This window comes from Perca flavescens, chromosome 11, assembly GCF_004354835.1.
Source record: "Perca flavescens isolate YP-PL-M2 chromosome 11, PFLA_1.0, whole genome shotgun sequence".
NCBI lineage: Eukaryota > Metazoa > Chordata > Actinopteri > Perciformes > Percidae > Perca > Perca flavescens.
In genome coordinates, this window is record NC_041341.1 from 24534715 (window position 1) to 24557588 (window position 22874).

The following is a 22874-nucleotide window of genomic DNA, read 5'->3' on the forward strand; positions in this document are numbered from 1 at the left end:
AAGGAGCTTGTTATTTTTACATTTATAATGTGATCTCTTTGAGGTGCTGCTTCATGTAATTGCTTATTCACTTTTTTAAACCCCACTTTTGTGTTAAGGGCATGTGGACAAATGACAAAGAAATAGTTCCTCTGCAAAAGCAATCCTCTTTTACCATGATTATGTTATCTGTGGCTGGTTTGTGAAACTTTCTTCTACCTGTTATTGCATTTACACATTGCATGCACTTTCTTGTACCTGTACCTAACCCTAACCTATTGTTTTGGCTGTCTTGTTTACTGCTTTTAATGCACTGTAAGGTGACCTTGGGTGTCCTGAAAGGCACCCTAAAATGAAATGTATTATTATTACCTCAGATGGTTTGACTGAACAGGTAGTTCAGCTGACAGCATACGTTGTGTGAGGTAGGGCGTGATTAAAATAGGGTTTGGCCAGAGCAGATGGTCAAAGATTAAGGCCTAAAAGAAGGGAGCTGCTTCCCCTCCCCCTGAAGAGTCAACCCACAGGTTGCTTTAGAGGAAGAAGGGCACACACACACACACACACACACACACACACACACACACACACACACACACATACACACACACATACACACACACACACACACACACACACACACACACACACACACACACACACACACACACACACACACACACACACACACACACACACACACACACACACACACACACACACACACACACCTAAGTGAGTAACATATGATGACACAGCATTCAAAAGGGTTCAGAAACAGAATCAGATTAAAGAGTTACATCATCTAGTCATCTATTCTAATCAACTACCAAGGGATGTCGGTGTATTTATACATACATTAGGTACATGTATGTGTGAATGTGTTAATGTGTGCATCTGCTTTGCTTTGTGTGTGGGTCGGCATGTGTGTAGGCTTGAGTGTTTATGGCATAACTGAAAGAGGGACGACTTGCTCCCCCCAAAGACGACTGCTGAAAAGATAAAACGCAACACTTCAAAACAATGAGGGAATAATTCATGTTCCGTTCTTGTGTCTAACTTGTAAGCTTTTACTCTCTGAATTCCCACAGATCTCCAGAAGTTCAGAACTACAGATCACACACTTTACAAAGCATCTTGTGACACTTCCAGCAATACGGTGGAAAAGTGGGAAAGCCAGCATGCCAGGCAATAAAAAGCAAAAATCAGACGTCAGCCAAATCGTGAATCAGTATTTTGTAAATTGTATACATTTTGTACATTTACTGTGTTTAAATAGGTAATAAATTCATTCAGCGTGATTCAAATTCAATTTAATTATATCTCCAGTATAAAAAATATATTTTTTTAAGATTATTTTTTGGCCATTTTAGGTCTTCATTTTAATAGGAAATCTGAAGACAGGAAAGGGGAGAGAGAGGGGGAATAACATGCAGCAAAGGGCCGCAGCTCAGAGTCGAACCTGGGGCCGCTGCGTCGAGGAGTAAACCTCTATATATGGGCGAGCGCTCTACCAGGTGAACAACCCAGGCACCAAGTTTAGTTTTCTTTCCTTTGTCAAAATGCAGACTACACACATCACTATGTCAGGTAACATTTACCCTTATAATCGAGACTATAATCCTCCTCTTGCTTGTTTTACAGCTTCGAGAAGCCTGACATTTCTGGTTAATCTGGAGCATAGTGACATTTCCTTAACCCCCTGTTGTTGTTAATGTGACTAAATGCCTCTCAGACTATCCCTGGCGTGAATAAATGGACTTTTAACATAATTTAGGTGCATTTATACCTGAAATTGATGGGTTTAGTATTTTTCTAAAACACAATGCCATTGTCCAAAACGTGTTAATGCAAGCATAAAGAAGGTTATAATGTGCTAAGTGCTCTCTGCCTGCTTCTCATTTAGTTGAGAAAGAAAAACGAGGATTTTACTCCTCTGCAGTGCGGTCATTTACCTAAACCTTAGGGGGCGTCATCATCAACCTCTGTGCTTCATCAAGACAAGCCATTAAGAGGAGCAGGATGGAATACAGAGCAGTAATATTAAAGCATTTCAATAAAGTGATGCAAGATGCAATTATCCTGACAGGGGCTGTAAAACAGAGCAATTAATGTAAATTTTATGTACTGTGTTCAGTATCCGCATGTACAGTATGTTCCTCTTGTTAGGAAGGGATTTCTATAGAATAACTAAAATAATAACTATATACATTGTTTTGTGATATTATGACACATAAATGACATACCAGGCAGAATGTGCAGCCCATAACACCAAATTTGAGCCAGGGCTTAATACATTTCCATTTAATTCTGCTGGGGACTGCCTGAAAGCACCTCAAGAACCTTTGGGAACCTCTTTTCTATTTAGCTCTGTCATACATGATTGCACTTTGATTGAAGAGATCTCTCAAATGGCAGCTGTACTTTGGTATCAGACTGTGCGGCCTGTCATCAGTGCATGAAGAATTCCTGATGGAGAGATGCAAGAGGAAAATGTAGAGAAGGCTTGGCAATATCCGTGATATATGACTAACATCTATTTAATTTTAAAACCCTTGTGGAAAAGGAAGTGGTAGGTGTCGGGAATTTGATAGGCACTGGGTGGGAAGATGGCTGTCTTTAGATCATCTCAGCGGTTTTGGCTCTCTGATAATGAGCCAGGTGAGTCCCACTGTCTACACTGCTCACAAACTCAAGAATACCAGAGAGTTTTGACCTATACTGTATATTGTATCAGCCTTATAATCAAGTCAATAAGAGGCCCTTAATCATTTTGATCAGCTTCTCGATAGGTGTGCTTATGTACAGGTACATTATTTGTTATTCATTAATCTTTTTATTTCACACATAAAATAAACTTGCTACTTCTTATCACTGTATTACCAAGATTACAATTATACTTATTGAAATATTTCCATTGCATTTCCTGAGATTGTTCTCCTAGAACAGTGTTTCTCCAACTGACAGGCATTTTAGCTCTATTTCTATGCCCACACATTCTTCTATGGAACTGAATTGGATGAAAGAAATTAATTAACAGCATTAAGTCACAAAATAAAGCCTAGGATGCACTAAACATCACATACTGTAGGAGATAGCAAAGTGAAAGACACTAAGGGGGATTTTTTTTTAAAACACAGGCACATAAAACTGTAAATGATAACCACACACAAGCATACACTCCCACACAAAGACTGAGTGGTATTTCACATGAACACTGATGCACACACACTAAACAATCACACAGATGCAGAACACTTGCACATACACTTTCCTAGAGGAGAGGAGAAGCAACAGTAAATAGTTTGGTGAGCTGTGACCCTTATGTTTTTCTGAATCAGCCCACACATGTTTTTCTATGAGCTCTCTATCTCCTCTGCTGTGTGCTGTTGGGTGCAGAGAATGTGGCTCTATTGAAATAGCTACATCCTATAGACTTCTGACATTAGACTTGAGCCAAAAATAAATTCCCCATTCAAAATTTGACTTGCGTCTGTTTTTATTTGCTGCTTTCCTGTATGTGATACCCAGCAGGAATGCATGTGCTTCACAAAAAAGCCCTGTCTCAAAATTTGCAAGGATTTTACTTGTGCTTTGGAAGACCATCAACACCTAAAGCAATGGCAGCTGGCCTATTGTTATCTCTGTCAGCCTGCTGCCTCGCTGCTGACAAGTGTTTTTTTTGAGTTGTTTTTCCTAATTAACTTTTTTGTCTAGTTTTAACTACATAAGCAATGTTTTCACCATATGCCGTAAACTGCATGAAATTTGGCTTAATACATAAAAAGGATTGTGTTGCATGGTCTACTCCGGTCCCATTTAATGCCACATCTTAAGCCAGAGCTTCGGGAAATTGTATTGTATTAGCCTAGAATGCATTAGTTTTAGCTAGCTGTACATAATAAACTGGCAGCTGACTGCCTTGACGAGAAGGAAGCATCTTTGGGAACTGAAACAAAAAAATCTGGTATAATTACAAACGGACTGATAAGGCTTTACAATATTTACTACCAAAAAACTAACTACTAAAAAGTTACATTCCTTGAGAGTGCACAGTAGTTCCTCTGGAACTGCATTTTCCATCAATGTTTGACACCTTCGTTTTAACCCACATCAATGAAGAGGTTCACTCATGGAGGTTCGGCATGCTACAGATAACAGTGGGCGATCCTGAACTCAGAGCTGTCAGGAAGACAGATAGAGTCTGGGTATTGGGACAGACTTTTGTGGGTTTGGCGTGACTGCTCTAAGCCTCCCACAAACTAAAGTTCAGTTAGCTGGACCCCAACTGTCCCTCAGCAGAGGAAATAAAAAAGAAACATTCTAGAACATAAGCCCAACAAGAAACTTGAAAACTGATCATATCACTACGCTGTGTAGCAGGTATAAATCTGTCAGTTGACAAGTGTATATCCTTTAGCGGCAGGTCAGGTGAGGTCAGCCATATACCACTCCTGAAACACAGCCAAAAGTGATCAATTACCGAGCTTAGACTAGTCAATGTGATGGCCCACTCCCTGACAGAACTGTCAAGAACACAACAGCTGAGGTCAGCGTTCTTTAGTCCATCAGCATTTTAACACTGATCTAGGATTACCACTTACACTTTTTATTTGATTTGATGATGGAACAATCTGTACGAGTTATTCCTTTCATGGACATGAGATTATAACCTGAGTCTCATAGGTAAAACATGAAATTTGACATGTAGCCTAGTCTATTCAATGGAGATACCGGTTTGGGGAAACTTTAAAAAGCACTACAATACATGTCAAAGTATCACAGTGTCCATGAATACACTTATCTTTTCGGATATTAAATAAGAACCATCAAACTTGTTAACAACTGACGTCAGTGTTTCCCACACATAGACTAATTTGTGGCGGTGCGCCACACAATCAATACTGGCCGCCACATATTGCGTTTCGTTACTGCGTTTTTTTAATGCTATTTAAAACACGCAGAGTATTCGTTTCCCTGCTCTCCTTGGTCTCTCTGTCACTTACGTATCTCTCTCACATAGGCTATATACACACACACACACACACACACACACACACACACACACACACACACACACACACACACACACACACACACACACACACAGCCCCTCCCCTCCGTGCACACAGCATCTGTCTCCATGAAAACAAGAGAAGACGACTGGCGAAATCATTCATCAATCAGAAATGTCATTTCTTTACTCTTACACTGAATGTTTGCTGCTTCAATCCACATGAGTATTGAAAAGTATTTTCCTCGACTGAAAAAGGCCCGTGTTGAGGATGAGAACCAGCCTGAACCGGAGGTATCAGTCTGACACCGAGCTGAACGGTCCGACCAGTGTAATTAGTTATGTTATTAAATTTGTTTACAATATTTTTTAGGGTTCAACCAGCAGTGTTGGGAAAGTTCACTTTCTAAATGAACTAGTTCAGTTCATAGTTCACACTTCAAAATTTTGAACTAAGTTCACAGTTCCAAAAATGAAGCAGTTCATAGTTCTTTTTTTCAAAATTATTGCCACAGCCCATATAGAACCACAGGCAGCAATTATTTTATCAGTTTTAACATGCGTCAGATTTCATCTTCATATCCAATCAGTTCAACGTGTCGTTTCAGGTTTGCTGTGGATGTGACTGAAGTGCGGATTTTCTTTTTGAAAACCGGCGGGCAAAGTTTGCACAGAAATGTAAGAATTTTCGCATCCTCACCGACCTTGTCATAAAACTCGTTTAAATGATCATACGAAGCCTCCTTGCTGCTTCGTCGCCTCCACGCTGCTTTTTGTTTTGATGCCGCTCTTTGTGTTTTTTCCGCTACATATGAAGGCCTGTTTACGGTGTGTTTTAGCCGGGTTTTCGCCTGGAAGGCTCTATAGAAATCTGGCACCCTATTGAACGAAATTAAACGGAGAGAGCGTGCCGTTCACAGACACCAGAATGAACGAGTTCACAGTAACGTTCATCAGGCAGTAATACGGTACGTTCAGTTCACGTTCGCCCAAAATATGAACGAGTTCATGAATTATCGATTCAATGAACGCGTTCAGGCACAACACTGTCAACCAGTACTGCTCAAGCAGAAAGACAGGGCCAGGGAGAGAAAGAGATAGATTCGTTAGGCATTGAATAAAGAGTAGGAGAGGAGGACAGCATCCAACAGCGTGTCCTCCTCAGTTTTTGATACGTGACTATTATGAAAATAAGTATTTTTACCCCCCCTCATGCTGGTTAGCTGAACCTTCAATGTAAACAGAGATACTGTTGGTGCCGTAAACAGACATGCTTACCTAAATCATTAACCCAAACATCTCAGCACAGACCAAAAACAACGTCAGCCTGTCCATACTGCATTAGAGCCTATCCTTAGGTGTGTTAAGTGTTAACTTCCTCCCCTGACCTTGGTGGGATGGGAGCACTTGAGGCAGCAACTTCTTATCACACAGCTGTTATGTCTCCCGTCATCTAGGTGGAGACATTAAATTGTTGCCTTGTAGGTATCCTTGGCCCTTTGCCCTCCCCTGTACAACTGAATACGAGCACTCAGGGCCAGCTAATGTACAATGCCAAGTGCTTTAGCGACGACATGCTAGTTGTTTATGGCCCATGTAGTCTACCTTGTTTTTTTATTTACTCTCCCTACCCTTGAAAAGAGGAGAGGTCAACTTCAAGAGCACAGATAAGTGAGGTAACCCTGGATCTCAGTACTGAAGTCATGGCAGTTTGCAGTTATTATATGACTCAAAGCAAACAATAAACTGTTAGTAATACAGTGTTTCCGACAGGCTTTTGTGAGATTATATGGGTTGGACGTCCAACCCTCTAGGGGCGTGGGGGCACGGTCCCCAGAAAAAAAAATTGGTACATTTTAAAGTTAAATGCATCAATCTGCAGCACTTTGAGAGCAACATTAAGAAGCTAAATCTATGAAAAATCAGTTTGACCTGAATCAGTTTGACCTCAAAATAAAAAGGTAAATACAGTTAGCTAAATGAATAAAAAAAAAAATAAAGGTGCATTTGGAGCACACTGTTTGTACTTTTATTTTCGTTAAGAAGATTATGTATGGTTGTCATGTAAGTTAACATTAAGTGCAATGGAGGAAAGCCAAACACCATTCATCTAATAACCCACATTGGGTTGAAAATCGGCATTGCCTCCCTTTCAGGTTAGATAATTAGCTGACGTAGCTAACATTGTATACACTGAATATAACATTAACGTTACATATGTTAATGCATACATTGTTTTTCACGACATGCAACCGGAAATGTCAGTCAACACAAGCGAGGAGAGGCGACTAACAGCTAACAATGTTAGCTAACACGTCAGCTAACATTAGATTAACATTAATTATCAATAATAACTAATGCAGTAACGCTATCTGTTTGCTGTTGCATATTGATAAAATTGTGTCGGATACTGTGACGATAGTTAACGTTACTTACCACAAACGATGTTGCCAACGAGTTCAGGACATGGTATAATCTTGTCTCGGATGCAGCCGTGACGCCGCCTTCACACTGGCACTTGAAATCAGATCCGTAATACGTAATGCGCCCCCCAGTGGAAGTCGTAATACACCGTTGAAAGCGTCAGAAGCGAGTAGAAAAAAAATGTCAGAGAGACTAGAACGACTCATTCTGTCAGTGTCCGAATGTCCAATTCTCTATGACCTCTCATCTGAGGGATATAAACAGAAAGGCTGCTGCGTGGAGAAAAGTTGCCCAGGATGTTGGTATGTCAGGTCGGTTAAATGTGATGTAGCGGTATAATGTCAATAGTTTGATGTATGTATATGAGGATTTTCCCTCAAGGGTTGCCACACTTTAGTTTAGTTTCAAGCATGGCTTGTCTGAAATTGTTTGACTTAAATATATTAAGATGTCACCTTGGAGTTTAGGAAATTGTGATTGACCAAATGATTAATAAATTACTAAAAGACAACATTCAGCAGATGAATCATTAATGAAAATACTAGGTAGTTGCAGCACCAGTTGACACCTAAGTGTATATGGATAGGAGCATCTTCTCACTACTTCAAAAGCAGGTTGACCAACGGCTTAATTTAATCTTCCAAAAACCTGGAGGACTTCACTTGAGCAGAGAGAGAGAGGGAGAGAGAGGGAGAGAGAGGGAGAGATTGGCAGCTAGCTGGCAACATACCGGGTTCAGTGTGTGTTGGTGCTGCTGCCAAAGCTCCAATCAAGTATCTCTTTTTTCATAAAAAATGAGCCTTTCCCACATTGCCTTCATTGTGACAAGCGAGGACTGCTTGTTTGTGTATTTGTGTGTGTGTGAGTGAGCCTCATGCTTAATGTATTCACAAAAAACTCATGCTATGAATCTGCATCCATCCACTCCACACAACTATTGTACAAATTGAGTTCATTTGGCAGTAGGAGCAAAAAAAGACCATGAAAGTCCCTCATAAGAAAGTCCCTTATAAGAAAATCCCTCAGCGCTCTGTTACATCTTCTGATTCCTCATTCTGTTATCTGATTGGGAGTCTTTCAATCCAACCTCCTACTGCATCGACCGCACACAACACAGGCAGTGATTCATTAGCTCAGGTATACACCACCCTGACATATGCACTTTCAGCTGATGTCTCTGCACCTGATAAATACTTAAAGTTCCTATGACATGCTGCTTTTTGGATGCTTTTATATAGGCCTTAGTTGTCCCCTAATACTGTATCTGAAGTCTATTTCCCGAAATTCAGCCTTGGTGCAGAATTACAGCCACTTGAGCCAGTCCCACAATGAGCTTTCCTTAGTATGTGCCATTTCTGTGTCTGTAGCTTTAAATGCTATTGAGGAGGAGAGAGGGGGGAAGGTGGAGGGTGGGGGTGTGGCCTTGACCAACTGCCACTTTGCTCGTTTGAAAGCCATGATGTCTCTCTCATGGGCGGGCCAAATTCTCTGGGTGGGCAAAGCAGAGAAAGGGGAGGTAACCTTGCTCCTTATGACCTCATAAGGAGCAAGATTCCAGATCGGCCCATCTGAGCTTTCATTTTCTCAAAGGTAGAGCAGGATACCCAGGGCTCGGTTTACACCTATCACCATTTCTAGCCACTGGGGGACCATAGGCAGGCTGGGGGAACTCATATTAATTAGAGATGCACTGATTGACCGGCAGGTGACCGGAATTGGCCAATTTTCATATGCTCGGCCATGACCGGCAACCGGCAGGTCAGTCTGACATATGCCGATTTTATGCCGGTCAAATGCACTCGGGCGCCGCATGATTAACATCGCGCAAGATCAGCGCACCGCCGCTCAATCAGCTGTTTATGAAATGTTATAAAGTCGTAATTATACACAGCTCTGCAGAGCCGTCTGCTCTACTGATCTCAGCCGCTCTCTCTCCCCTCTCAGGCTGAATAAGCGGAAGATGAAAACCGCGGGTCCCGTGAAATATGACAGCTACACTTTATTGGAAATTACGTTACACTGACTTTGATGAATTTACTGTTGATCAGACCCCAGATGAGACAAGAAGCTAACGTTAGCGAACGCTGCAGTGACGGTCCCTCTGCCTCTGACGTCCGGCTGCAAGAGACCCTGTATTAAAAATAAAAAATAAATAAAAAGAGACGATGTATTCCTCCGACTCGCTGTATTAACGTTACTGTTTAAAACGCTTTCCAGGTTAATGGGGATGCATACCGGTCAAAACCAAAATTAAAAACGTAGTAATCTTCCCCCAGCGTTTAGTTTGTTGCTAAACTGTGTGTAAAATGAGTGGTGACGTTTATGTTTTCAGGTAATGTTACTGTTGACGTTCAAACAGACCTGCGTGTGTGTTTTGGGAAATATCTTTATACTGCAAGGCTATATTTATTATATTAAGTTGGATACTGGCTGTGAAAAGAAGGAAATGGTTCTAACAGTGTACTTTAGATGTGTGTGAATTTCCCACACCAGGAGTAATTTATAGTTCTATTTTATAGCTATCGATTATCTATTCAAAAAATTAAGTAAAAAGTAAAATGTTCTATTAAAGAAAAGATAGAAAATAAATATTTGTGTGTGCTGTAAAGTGGTTAGAAAAAGTTTAATCGGAATCGGCTAAAATCGGTATCGGCTGGCCTAACTCAAAGAAAATCGGAATCGGCCTAGAAAGTTGTAATCGGTGCATCTCTAATATTAATGTTAAAAAACCTCATAAAGTGAAATTTTCATGCCATGGGAGCTTTAATAAATAATCACCTACTATCAAATTAGTCTTGTATAATAGCTTATAATTTACTATGCGCTGTCAGAAGGAGTTTCAGAATGACTCTGGCACTTTAATGAATAGATAACAGGCATGTCTTTGTAAAGACTGGCCAGCACCTCCCATCCCAGGGTTCCACTTCCCCTCTAGGACCTTACCAAAACACAATCACAATCTGCCTACCTTGTCACTCACACCAAGTTTCACAAAATCTATTTCAAGTATTCAGCACTAAAGGTAGTCGTTTTAGTCTACATAAACAAATGCAAACACAATCATAGAGGTTGCAAATAATAATCTACAGATTGTTTTTTTAAAATGAAACATGGTCGTGAAAAACAAAGGCTATGATATGTAGGCCTATGTCTATGTAGATCACAAAAAATCATGTCAGAATTCAAAGCAGAAGATACATTTCCATCAAGTTTCCACAATTAATTGGAATTTTATCGAAATCGCAATATGGACTAATGCAATATCCAAATCGCAGGAGGAGCAATATTTGTTAAAAGCAAAATATGTGTCAAAATATACCATTTTGAATTAAGTATTGTGGTGCTGCAGAGAAGTCCCGGCCTACAAATCTTATTCTACAGACTTAAAATAAAAAAAATGTTGTTTCATTTTAATATACTTTTCAATGAAAATAAGAATAATGATGCAAAAAATAAGCAATACCTCCAATATCTTGTATCACATCGCAATTTCAGTCAAAATAATCGCAATTAGATATTTTTTTCCAAACCAGCCCTATTTCCATGTTGTCGACAGAGACACAGGACAAACGATAGGTGCTAACTTTGAAGACTCTCCCAAATGTCCTCTCTCCTCCTCTGTCCTTCCTTACAGTCAGGCTAGAAGCATGTAAGAGCCAAAGAATCACGCCAGTATAGCTGAATCTTCTCCTGTGCGTAACACTTGCAGCAGGCAAAAAGCAGACCTAGGTGGAATGACAGATACCCATAGCAATCAGCCTGGTCTTCCAGGAGAATGAGCCCACTCCCCTGGCGAGGAGGAGCTCCGAGCTGCTTCCCTGACCGTTTATGATTCCATGCAGCCTCATCCTGAATGCATCAGGCATTTAAATATATCTACACACACACTGTGGTAAAGTGGACATGACAAAGGGAAATCAATAGCCAGCCCCTATTGTAAATGAGATTGAACTGAAGCCTACATGTACTGAGAACGACCCATCGTATTTAAGATCACAATTTAATATGCATTCAGTAAAAGGTAAAATATATCTGAGGTGTAACAGCCCAGACTGCTTTAGCTGCATTTGCTGTGTTAGGTTTATGATGAAGCAGGGGCTCAATGAAGACATCAGGTCTTTATGTAACCAGCTTTCACACTTGATTTCAAATGGAATCAAATCACCTCAACAACAACAACAACCACACAGCATCTCAAAATGTAATTATTCTACATTAAATACCACGGAAATTATGATAACAAACGTGCACATAGCTATTGGGCTTTAAATTGTCTGATCAATCAGAGAGGGGCCAGCCAAAATGAGTCAGCACCTGTACTTGCACCCCTTTTTCTCTCTCTTTTCTCTCATTAGGCAGCGTTGCTCAGACTATAAATCACGATAACATTTATATAGGGTCATATATTCTCAGTGGATTTTTTCACAGTGACTGAGTAACGTCATAGCTCTCTATGTGTTAGGCGTTACTACAGTCTGGTAGCTGTGCACCGCCACCGCAGCAAGGCAAGTTCCCGCAGTGACCGCAATAGGTAGAGCCTTTATGTAGCACAATGCAGTCATCATCCTTTCAACCCGTGAACAAAACAAGCATTCTAGTGCTTAATTGGCCCAATACTAGCAAAGGCAATCAATAAGTCAATGATGTCAGAGATGTCGCTCTATAGATCTGTTGCTCAGATGTGATTTCCAATCAGACTTACTGCAATTCCGCAACACTGCTCAGCTAAACCTGGCTAAAATATAAAAGATAAGATAGAACAGAGCACTAGACCTTGTTCTCCGGTAGACGAACCATGCCTGCATCCACACAGAGAGGGGCACCTCATCATTTCTGCTTCAATGATTGCTGAAACGGTCATTCACTGTCAGGTGTAAATACCCCTCTGACTGCAAATATCACAATATGTTTGTCTAATAATTGCCAGTCATACATAATATCTTGTTTTATCAAGCTGTTAAAGAAATAAGGAAGTCTAATTCCTACCTGTTCGGCGCAGTGTCTGTCGGTGCAACTCCGGGTCTGTCGGACACAGAGGCTCTGCAGCCTTCATTTACCGTAATGACTGTACTAGTCACGCCGGTACATTGTTACTGTGTTCTAATTACGGTGTTGTGCTCCACTCGTTTTTTTGAAATTAGACAGACATTAACAAAAATATGTACATTCATTTAAACTTGGAGAGAATTAAATGCAATGGTAATGTAAATGTAACACTCGTATTGCTTACCTCGGCAGCAGAGCCATCTTTCTGCAAAATCAGTGAAACATAGCCTAATGATGAAATGTGCTGGCAGGTTCTGTGTAGCTTCCTGCTGTTCATTAAAAGCAAACCATGGTGTTATAATGGATACCACATGCTTCATAACCGCATATGTTGCTGTTAACTTGGGGTATTAACTTTAGCATAACGTTACACACGTAACTTAGCTAACGTTAGCTAAACTAGCTCCTCCCTCGAGGACGCCTTTTTTTGTATATATTTTTGCGGCTTGCTTTTAAAAAAAACAAGTCAGTAGCATTTTAACCATGGCTATAATATCGTATTGACAATGTTTACATAAGATAATAATTTGTCTGTCTCAAAATTGTTAGGTTAAGCTGTAACGTACAGTCTAGCTATGCTTTTCGACAGAGACGGCATAGATGATCTTTGTTTTAGGTAAGATGTCAAGTGCCCTGGCGGTAAATGGTGGTGCCTTTTTAACACGGCAAAAACCACAGGCGGGCTTAATAGGCCTAGGCCACAAACCTGGGGGACCTTGTAGTCGTTATTATTCCCAAAATGTTTAATTTGCTGAATTTGAGATTGAGAACGTCATTGTGTTTATACCACTAAAAGATAATAATAATAATAATAATAATAGCATTGGAACTAGCTTACTTTCTAGCAAATAAATAGTCAATTTGATCAGATCTTATTGTAGTGAGATTGAGATCAACATTTTATTTTCTTCAATTAAATTGCAGATGTGGAGGTTGTGCATGAGTAAATGTGCAAGCATATATTTGCATTTCAAAATCCCAGTATCCTGCAGTAAAATTATTTAGCAGTATACAAGCATTTCTATTACAGTATTGTTATATTATTATATTGTGTTATTATATTGTCGCACTACATTACACTACATCCAATGTTGGGTTGTTCAAACTGTTCTCTAATATGTAAGAGCACCCTCCAGAGTACAACTGCTGTAGTTACAACCATGTAGAAATAGAATTAACAAAGTGCAGCTCTTCATAGTTCTGTATATATATATGGGGCTAATTTGAAGGGATTTTGTATTCTATTAATTCCAGTTAAATTAATAGATGCTTGAGGCATTCTTTTTTAATGTTAGCTGGCTTCTAAGGAGCAATATGGCCCCCATGTGGCCACCAGAGGCTCATTTTGCCTGCCAGCTATAAGGAATAGACGGATGTGGCTGGGTGAAGTTAAGATGGACCACATACAGGAGAGGTGAGACTGCGGGCTCCCCTTTACCTTTCATGGAGAGATAAGAAGGCCTCTTGGTCACAGCACCAATAGAAGGAGAGGGAGGAATCCACCTGTTCATTATTATGCTGGCAGTTTTGCTATACTGCACATTACAAGACTAAAATAATATGCTGCTTTCCCAGAACCCAGGAATACATTTAATATCACCAGGGAAGGGGGCTTGTTTAAGAAAGAATTAAAACAAAGATTTGCCTCAGTAGACATCTGAAGCATGGAGATGGAAAACTAGATTAATAGCAAAATCCTATTCACCCCTACCAACCTGGAATAAGAGATAATTATCTGCAAATTAATTTCATGTGATTGAGTTTCTAATTCTAGGCATCCGGTCTCTCATCCCTGGTATAAAGCAACACACACACACACACACACACACACACACACACACACACACACACACACACACACACACACACACACACACACACACACACACACACACACACACACACACACACACACACACACACACACGAGAGGGACGACCTTGACCACCATCTGACCATTAGGCCTCCTGCTAGCTGTGAAGGATATCATAAGGAGGTTATGCATATGGAAACATGAAACGAGGTGACCTCCAGAAATGTTAATCACCCAAATCACTGAAATTACCTCACATTACTTTGTCCTTCCAGTACTAGCTTGTATCAAGACATCTTAGTTAAGTACACTTGGCTGAAGTTGCAGACATATTAGACGTGACTGAAATAAAAACTAATGACTGATCAGATGCTTCACTTAATGTGTCCATTTTTAGAATAGTTGTATATTCTCACACCATGTCTTGACCTGTGCTCATATGTATGTAAAAGAGGAATATAATTATAGCATGCATTTGCATGCTATAATTATATTCCTTTTCATTCTTACATTTCTGCTTTAAGCTGAAATTCTCAATGATCACAGACTGTGAGATACAACATGACTTTGTGAGGATAGAGGAAACCTGATTTGACCGTTTTTTTTCCCCTTCGTTTTTGATATTTCTTCTTTTCTGCCTCCAATTCTAAATAAACAGATTCCCTGAACTGGGATCCCATGTGGGGAGTGCAGAGAGCCAACCTTTCCTCTGATACACAAATGGTTGGTGCTTTCCAATAATCCCACGCCCTTCATGCAGGGGCCTCAACACAACAGTGGGAGAACACTTTTGTCTCTGTGCATCAGACAACTCTAGAAACTGTACCAGCTGGCAAAGTATGACAACCGGCACTATGATTATTAATGTTAATGTTTACTAATAACTTTCATAAAAAATATGTACAAAAACGACAGCGTCAGACAAAGAAAAACATGAAATTATGAAGCACATGTAAATCAAGTAAAAGTTACATAAATATATGTATGTACTTTGGTCTTCCTATACAGACATTTTTAAGACAACTGTGGAAATAAATAGTAAGTGACAACTACAAACAGTATACGAACCTGAGACTACAGCGGAGTTGTGCTGGTAGATATTTCTTTACATACAGTTACCTCTTGTACATTAAAACCTGAAGCTACAGTAGTCAAATCAAACTATTGTAACATGCTACAATACTCACAAAATATACTTACAAAACTTTTTTTTTTTTTTAAGTTTTATACAATTAACATCAAATCACTGTTCTGGAATGTATTAAGTATCCCATTTAAGGTCCCCATGGCACATTTTCTCCTCCTTGTCCCAGGCACGTGGAGTTCTGCAGAGAAAATAAAACAAGTATTCATTCATTTAATTGACAAATATAACGATTTGAGTAACCGTCAAAAATACTCCTGTATGTTGACTCTCAATGTTTGATTAAGATCCAATGACTGACTGAAATGAACCTTCCAAATGAATTAATGAATTATGCCATTGTTAATTACTCCTGCATCAAACAAACAATTAGCACGTTTATATTGTAAAAAATGAACCCAGAAATCCATTAACAAATGAATAAATCATTTGCGGTATGAATTACTTATTGGACAGATGCATGAATGCACAGATAAATAAATGAATGACTTAGGGACCGTTCGGTATTCATGAAAATATTTCCTGGCTGACGATGGGAGCAGCAGGACACAAAAAAACAAAAATTACTGTTTCACTAGTCTGGACATCTTGCCGTGCCAACGTTGCAATAAAGGTTGCCTAAATGTCATGTATATAAATTTGCTGTCAGCTAATACTAATTGATTGCGCATTTTTTGTAGATTTGGACTTTTATACATTTATTCCACTTTGTTTAAACGGCAAAGTGGAGAGGCCTCGTTCACCTGTTTGGAGCTGGCTGGTGAATGTGACGTGCGTAGGCCTTGCTGGATACACCGTGACCCTTTTTGTGGATCTACTGATCGCTGTAGATTACTGTTTTTTTTCGTGTCATTGGATTATGGCAAAATACGGATCTTATTTCTTAACATGTCTTAGCGTTTTATGGTGTGATTGCGCTTTGTTTCAGCGTTTGGAGAGGCATCTCAACAGACTGTAGGTCGAACACTGATTGTTCACTTACTACAATGACTGAGGAAGCCTAGTGATGAGTCCATAGCAACCAGTTTGTGTGTTGAATTTGTTACCCAGAGTGCCTTGCTGAATGGTCTCAATGTTTTATTGTTTTATTTCATGTGAATACTAGTTTACTAGATGAGTAACTTAGTATTTGAAGTAATGCAGGAAGTGTGCGTTTAGTTTCCATGCTTATTGTGTTTCCAAAACAATGTTATTGAGTAAATCTACTGAAATGGCCCGCACACCATAACAGAGGAGTGGGATGCGTAAGATGAGAATGCAGAGGTTTAGTCACATATGTCATGGCTGTAAAAAAAAAATCAAAAAAAAAAATCAAAGGGCATATATGTATATCTGTAAACCAGTACAGAAGGCATCAATACATTGTAGGGGAGGGTCATGTCTCTTTTCCAAATCATTATGGAGGGTCATAGAAAAATGATTACTGGCGAGGGGAGGGTCAAGTCTATTTTGACTAAAGATCCCAAAACTCCTCTGGTGGCCCCTTAAATAAATAACAAACAGTCCCTTACATAAATGATGGAATGAATGACAAACAAAATGATTTACTAAACTGACTACTAAACATGACTAAATTACTGTGAATTGTCTTTTAAATAAATGCCTTACTTGACTACTTATTTAATGACATAAAAGAAATGATTTAGTAAAAAAACAAATGAATGAACACATTGAGAATATGCGTAGAACAAACAGTATAATAATTCAGCAAAAAGCTCTGGCACACACAAACAAACTTAGTATGCATATGAACAAACTATCTAACAGGGAATTCTCAGTATTTCTGAACTTACATGTAAAAGTAAGGCACTGCTCTCTCAGCTGCCATTGGGTGTGCAGCTCTGGCTTTGTCCACCAGACGGGAGTGTAGCACCAGAGGACTGAGCTGGGGAGAGATGGGAGTTGGAGTTCTTTGATGTGGAGGAGGCAGAGCTACACTCTAACCACCCTAATGGGACTTGTTCTAGGTTATCAGAGAGCAGGGCGTCTTCCTCGTCCTCACCCAAAGGAAACACTCGTGGGTCCCACGGTGTCTGAGGCTGCCGGAGGACAAAGGGCATATAATGGAATTGAGAAAATCTACAAGTCTGTACATATTATACATATCTGTAAATTGAAAATTTGGACACACTGGCATGTTTTAGAGTTTAATATGTGCTATATGTATCATTTTCTATGGAGACAAGGATGAGAATATAACACATTTATTGATAAATCAGTTATGTACTGAGCCTTATATTTTCTTAAAATTTCAAAAGCTACATAAAGGATGTGCAACAATTTATTGTGAGTATGAATGTATGTTTTGTGAGTATGAATGTATGTATGTAATCCAATTAACATAATATTCTTATGAAATAATAGAGACCCCAGATAGAGCAGCTCCTGTTTAAGACAGACAGAAGCTAATGGGGATCTTTATAAACAAACTAACAAGTTAAATTATGAAATAATGTTGTCAAAAAAAAATGATTCCCCGACTAATTCAGGCGAGTGCCCCCTCAAGTCGGAACAACAACACGGAAAGTCAGCCAACTCTTCGGTACATGACTTTCCGAGTCGGCGTCATATTACACAGTAACATGGTAGACAAAAGCAAATGTTGGGTGCATGGCAAGAAACCTTTTATTAATTCACATATTGCATTTCAAATTATTGTGGACATATAATTTGTAATGTGGTATTAGGTTGTAACTGTTGGTTGCTGTCCACGTAGAGTGACCAAGATTAGGAAAAGTTAGTGGTGTATATATATATATATATATATATATATATATATATATATATATATATATATATATATATATATATATATATATATATATATACACACATATATATATATATAATCCTGAAAACAAGTCAATTAACGCTATATTTGAATGGTTTTAGGGAATGTACTGGTGCAGCAATAAGTCTGGGATAAAATCACTAAAATAAAGCTTCAAACTGGAATTAAATACTTGAAACAGCTATCAATGTGTTGTTTAAACACTCTGAGCAATAGAATACAACACTTCTTTGTAGCGTTTTTTCTCGCATTACGACTTAAAGCTCATGAACACATCGAAGTCAGAAGAAAAACTTCCCAACTCCGAAAATGGGACCATCCGAGGAGCAAGTGAATGCAGCATAATCTCCAAAACTCTGATATTTGCTTTTCCAATGTCAGTCCCTTAATTGAATTTAGACATTGAAGGCTGTATCATAATGATGCATGGCTGTGAAGCCTCTTTAAAAAAAAATCAAACGTTTTAATCAGGGTCTGTGTGGGTGCTGGAGTGCATAAGAAAAGCAAAGCAGCGAAGAAGGGGATATTTGTGCTGTGGACGGTTGATTTGGCTAGTCTGGTTGAGTAGCAACCCATTCCTTCTCCAATCAAAGTGAAGTGGTACAGAGCACTGCAATCAGAGTAGCAACAACTCGGAGCAGAGTGGAGACAAGTATCTGTGTAGACTCTCAAAGATGCTTCTAGGCTTTTTAACTCACACAATACGATTGTCCGGGAAAGTGTATTGATTATTCTGCAACCCATTTTTTCCACTCTATACTCCTATTCCCTCTTCTGAAGCACAAATAACACCGAGTTAGCTTTCACTGAAATGTTACACGAAATATACCTTCAACAACATTCAGCGGTTGAAGTGAGAAAATGATAATGCTGCCGCTATGTTGGAGACATGGCATCATAATTAGGGTTGGGTACCGAAATCCGGTTCCACTATGGAACCGGTTCCTACGCTACCGGTAGGAATCGGACCAGATTAGAACGCAACTACCGTTAGCTAGCTACCGTAAATGTAGGCTACTTTTAAAATGCCATATTTTCCCTCTGGGCTCACCAAAACGGACGTAAAAGCCTTTCTTTGATATCATTTTTCAGTTTTTCAAGAATCTGTATCGTTTTAAAAGTACCGGTTCGTCACCGGAATCGTAAAAATCCAAACGGTACCCAACCCTAATCATAATGTAACAGACAGATGACTGAGCGCGAGTTCCCTCCTTATGGCACCTGAATCATCATACTCTGAGTATGTTCAAAGTTTGTTTTGGGGATTTGGAGTTTCAGCTGTGGTGCTTTTGATCTTACCAGCCACTCCTCTGAGCATTGCCGCTCGTCAGTATCCAACTGAGCACAACTCAACTCCACAGAGCTCTCCTCTCCTGATGTGCACATCCCGCCCCCACTGCCTGACAACCTGCTGCCAGATCTAGAGTAAAAAAAAAAAAAACAAGCATACCCTATGAAACGTCGCTAGGAAATGACTCAACGTTCCCCTTTCACACAGGCTATATCTACATGCACAGAGATGAGCAAACCGAATCTGCAATAGTTGCAACTGCACAGTTAGCACATAGAGTGGGTTTAGGGTGTAATTGAATTGTCAAATGCACCGATTTGTTATCATCTTCGGATAAAAGCATGAAATGTGACAAACACTGCCTGACATTTCTGATGTTTGAGAAAGCCACTTCATTCTCCCCGACCCACCTGAGGCATGAAGTTCCCCTTGTGTTTTAGTACCACCTGATGTAACATTATTCAAATGAACGCTGCATTTCTGAGCCTGTGTGTGTATTTTTGTTTGTGTGTGTTTCCACCTTTTAGGAAGCCTGCAGCATTTTCTTTTTCCCCATGATGGCCAGCGCAATTTCTCTCTCTGCTCTAAGTCCAGGTGTCTCAGGGAAAAAACATTGTTTGTGAGATCCTCCACCTGAAACACACACAAATAATCTTTTTTTTTTTCCTTTTAAAAAAAATAAATAAAAGAAATCACAAAAAGTTCATATCCAAAGGAATGAGACATTACCTGCCCCTCCTCATTGCCCTCCTCCTTCTCTGCCTCACTGTTCATCAGAGATGAGGTGTCAACCACCCGCCAACTGCAAAGAAAGACAGACAGTCTTGTTGAGGTGACAGACAATGATGACAGACAGTGTGCACAGCATCTTTCTATTTCAGGGTAAAAACAGTGCGTGTAATCATAGCCATATTATGATGTACCAAAAGTGCATGAAACGCACGGGAAATTGTGAAAATGAATAGTAAGACAAAATAAGTCAAGCACTCAATACATTGATTTTATATTTTTAAATAAAAACATAAACAAATAACTACACGCGTAAGGATATAGAGGCATAGAGGCATGATCAACAGTCAAGACATTAGGATTCAATTTTTGGGGACAATGAAATCCATTAGCAAATTTCATGTGCTGTAAATCTGACTGTTAGTTTCCTAAAAAGTCTGTCACGAGCCAAAATACAAAACCAGCGCCTTTAGAATTCTATGCAACTTCTTTAGAGGCAGTTCCGTTCCATACCTGGGTGTGAGGATGTCTTTGTACTGCAGTTTTTCCACTTTAGCCAGAGACATGGGGATGACAATGTTGTTGATGTTGTACTTACTCTCTCCCTGGCGTTTGCGAACAAAGCCCTAAAAGGAAAAACATGGTGTGACAGTTAACAGCGATGATTCAGAGGTGTTCACACACACTCAAAGCCCTTCTACATCCCCAGGTTGCCGTGATGCCATTCAAGGGATGCTTTTGAATGTATAGGATAAGAGTGTGTTTCACCCGTTTAATTCTAATCTTGATCTTAGATCTGGTTTGGGTAAGGATAAGGGTTAGGGCGTTACTGTATATGTTCAATGAGGGTTATCACAAGTATACACATTAAAAAAAATGTGTGCGTGTGTGTTACCTGTGAGGCATGCTTGCGTGAAACCTGTGTAAAGCCTTCCTCGAGCACTTCATCTGAACTGTCACAGAGCTGGTACAGGATATCTTCCTCATCTGGGACACACACACACACACACACACACACACACACCTAATTAATATAGTTTTTACTGTAGCCATGCGATCACAAACTGATATTCTATAAACCTGGTATACAAGATGAACACACACTTGCATACACACACCTTCCATCAGCCTGTGGATGTGTGTCATCTTCCTTTTCCTCTGATTGGCTCTCCGGTGTCGCCTCTGAGCAGAGCCTGCCATCCTGATAGGTGACAGACCCATAACTCTGCTTTTATGATGCCTTGCATGCTGCTTGTATTTGTGACCTATAAAGACACACACACACAGACAGACACACACACAGAGTTAATACACCACAGGAATTTCCTTTCATTCCAATCTGCCCTTCAGTCCCTCAGGGATTTTACGCTTTGGTTAAAGTGTACAAAAGCTAATCCTTAACCATTTGTCCCATTATTTTGGCAGGTGACTGCCCCTCAGTTTTCTCTTCTTTGCTCACAGTAATGACTAAACACGATGTTTTAGATGGACATCTGTTTTTGTCCCTGGATAAACGGGACACATTGTAAAATCAACCAATCATTGATTGTTTCGGATCAGCAATCTACACTGTGGAGAACCATGGGCCACTTAAAGCCCTGAAACCAGAGCTGCCAGAGGCATGTAAGTGCAGAAGTAAATGATAAGTCATTAGCTTTAGACTAATATACAATGACACATATTGACACTGGTGAAATGCCAAATGATTTCATTTCCACCTACTGCTCAGTTGGAAGCCTCATACAGACACAGTGAGATACCTGACATGCTAGGAACCACTTAACAAGCAGACACAGAGGCCATTTTATTCACAGTGGCATTGTTTCCTTTCACTACAACTAAATGGGAGAATTGTCTAAACAAACCAAACTGTCAGGTTATTATTATATTTATTCATAATACCGTATTGTTTAGAAACCATGTAAACCAAAGAAGTTATTGAAATGATTAACATGTAAATGTTTTGATCATATAACTACTATTCTATTATTTTACAATAACTTTGAATGGAAAAATAAACACCAATAAATTAAATACAAATTATAACATTATTCCATGCACTGCTTTGGCTTATCAAATTGGAACCAAAGCGCCAGCACCAGTAATGTAGCTACAGTATTTCTAATAAAAAAGCAAGTACTGTTGACTTTGCATTAACATTAAATTACCACTAACTTCAAAAACAGACTTCATTGCAGCTCCATCAAAACAAAGATAATTGGAACAAAAACCGACGAGGCTCCGATCTGTTAGATGAACAACAACAACAACAACAAGAATGCAGGTGCAGTCTTTTAAATGGCACCTCTGCCTTCCTGTCATCAGTTGACTACGACGTCAACACAGCGAGTTACAGCACCTAAAGTTTAACATATAGGCTCGGTAAGGTGTCACTGTACATGGCACAGCAAACGTGCTGTACTGTGGCTAATAATGTCTGTGATTGGCTGTCTAACGTTACGTCAAAGAGACATGCAGGAAAAACTTTACGTTGCGCACAGAGACAGGGCTCACGCAGTAGGAGCTGAAACATAAATAATAAGATGTGTGCAGTTATGTGTAATGTTGTCATTTCTTTTGTTTCTTTCATATTCTTTTGTTGTTTCTGGCACTTTTTTTTTCAACGTTTTTGCAACTTTTGCC

The 22874-nt window shown here is 39.6% G+C and overlaps 1 protein-coding gene and 1 long non-coding RNA gene across 2 annotated transcripts in view; both read right to left on the bottom strand.

Annotated features, from left to right (window-relative positions):
* The window catches only part of map2 (microtubule-associated protein 2), a 120435-nt gene extending 107357 nt beyond the window's left edge, over positions 1–13078 (bottom strand). The window contains exon 1 of the mRNA XM_028590463.1: positions 12648–13078. The gene's annotated coding sequence lies outside the window, so the exon portion shown is untranslated. The remainder of the gene's footprint in view (positions 1–12647) is intronic.
* A 2113-nt stretch (positions 13079–15191) lies between these two features.
* Positions 15192–20064, bottom strand: LOC114564551 (uncharacterized). The gene is made up of 4 exons (XR_003693766.1): positions 20023–20064; positions 19511–19631; positions 17214–17459; positions 15192–15601 (listed from the first exon to the last, which is right to left on the bottom strand). It is a non-coding gene; the product is annotated as an uncharacterized LOC114564551 (long non-coding RNA).
* Positions 20065–22874: the final 2810 nt, after the last annotated feature.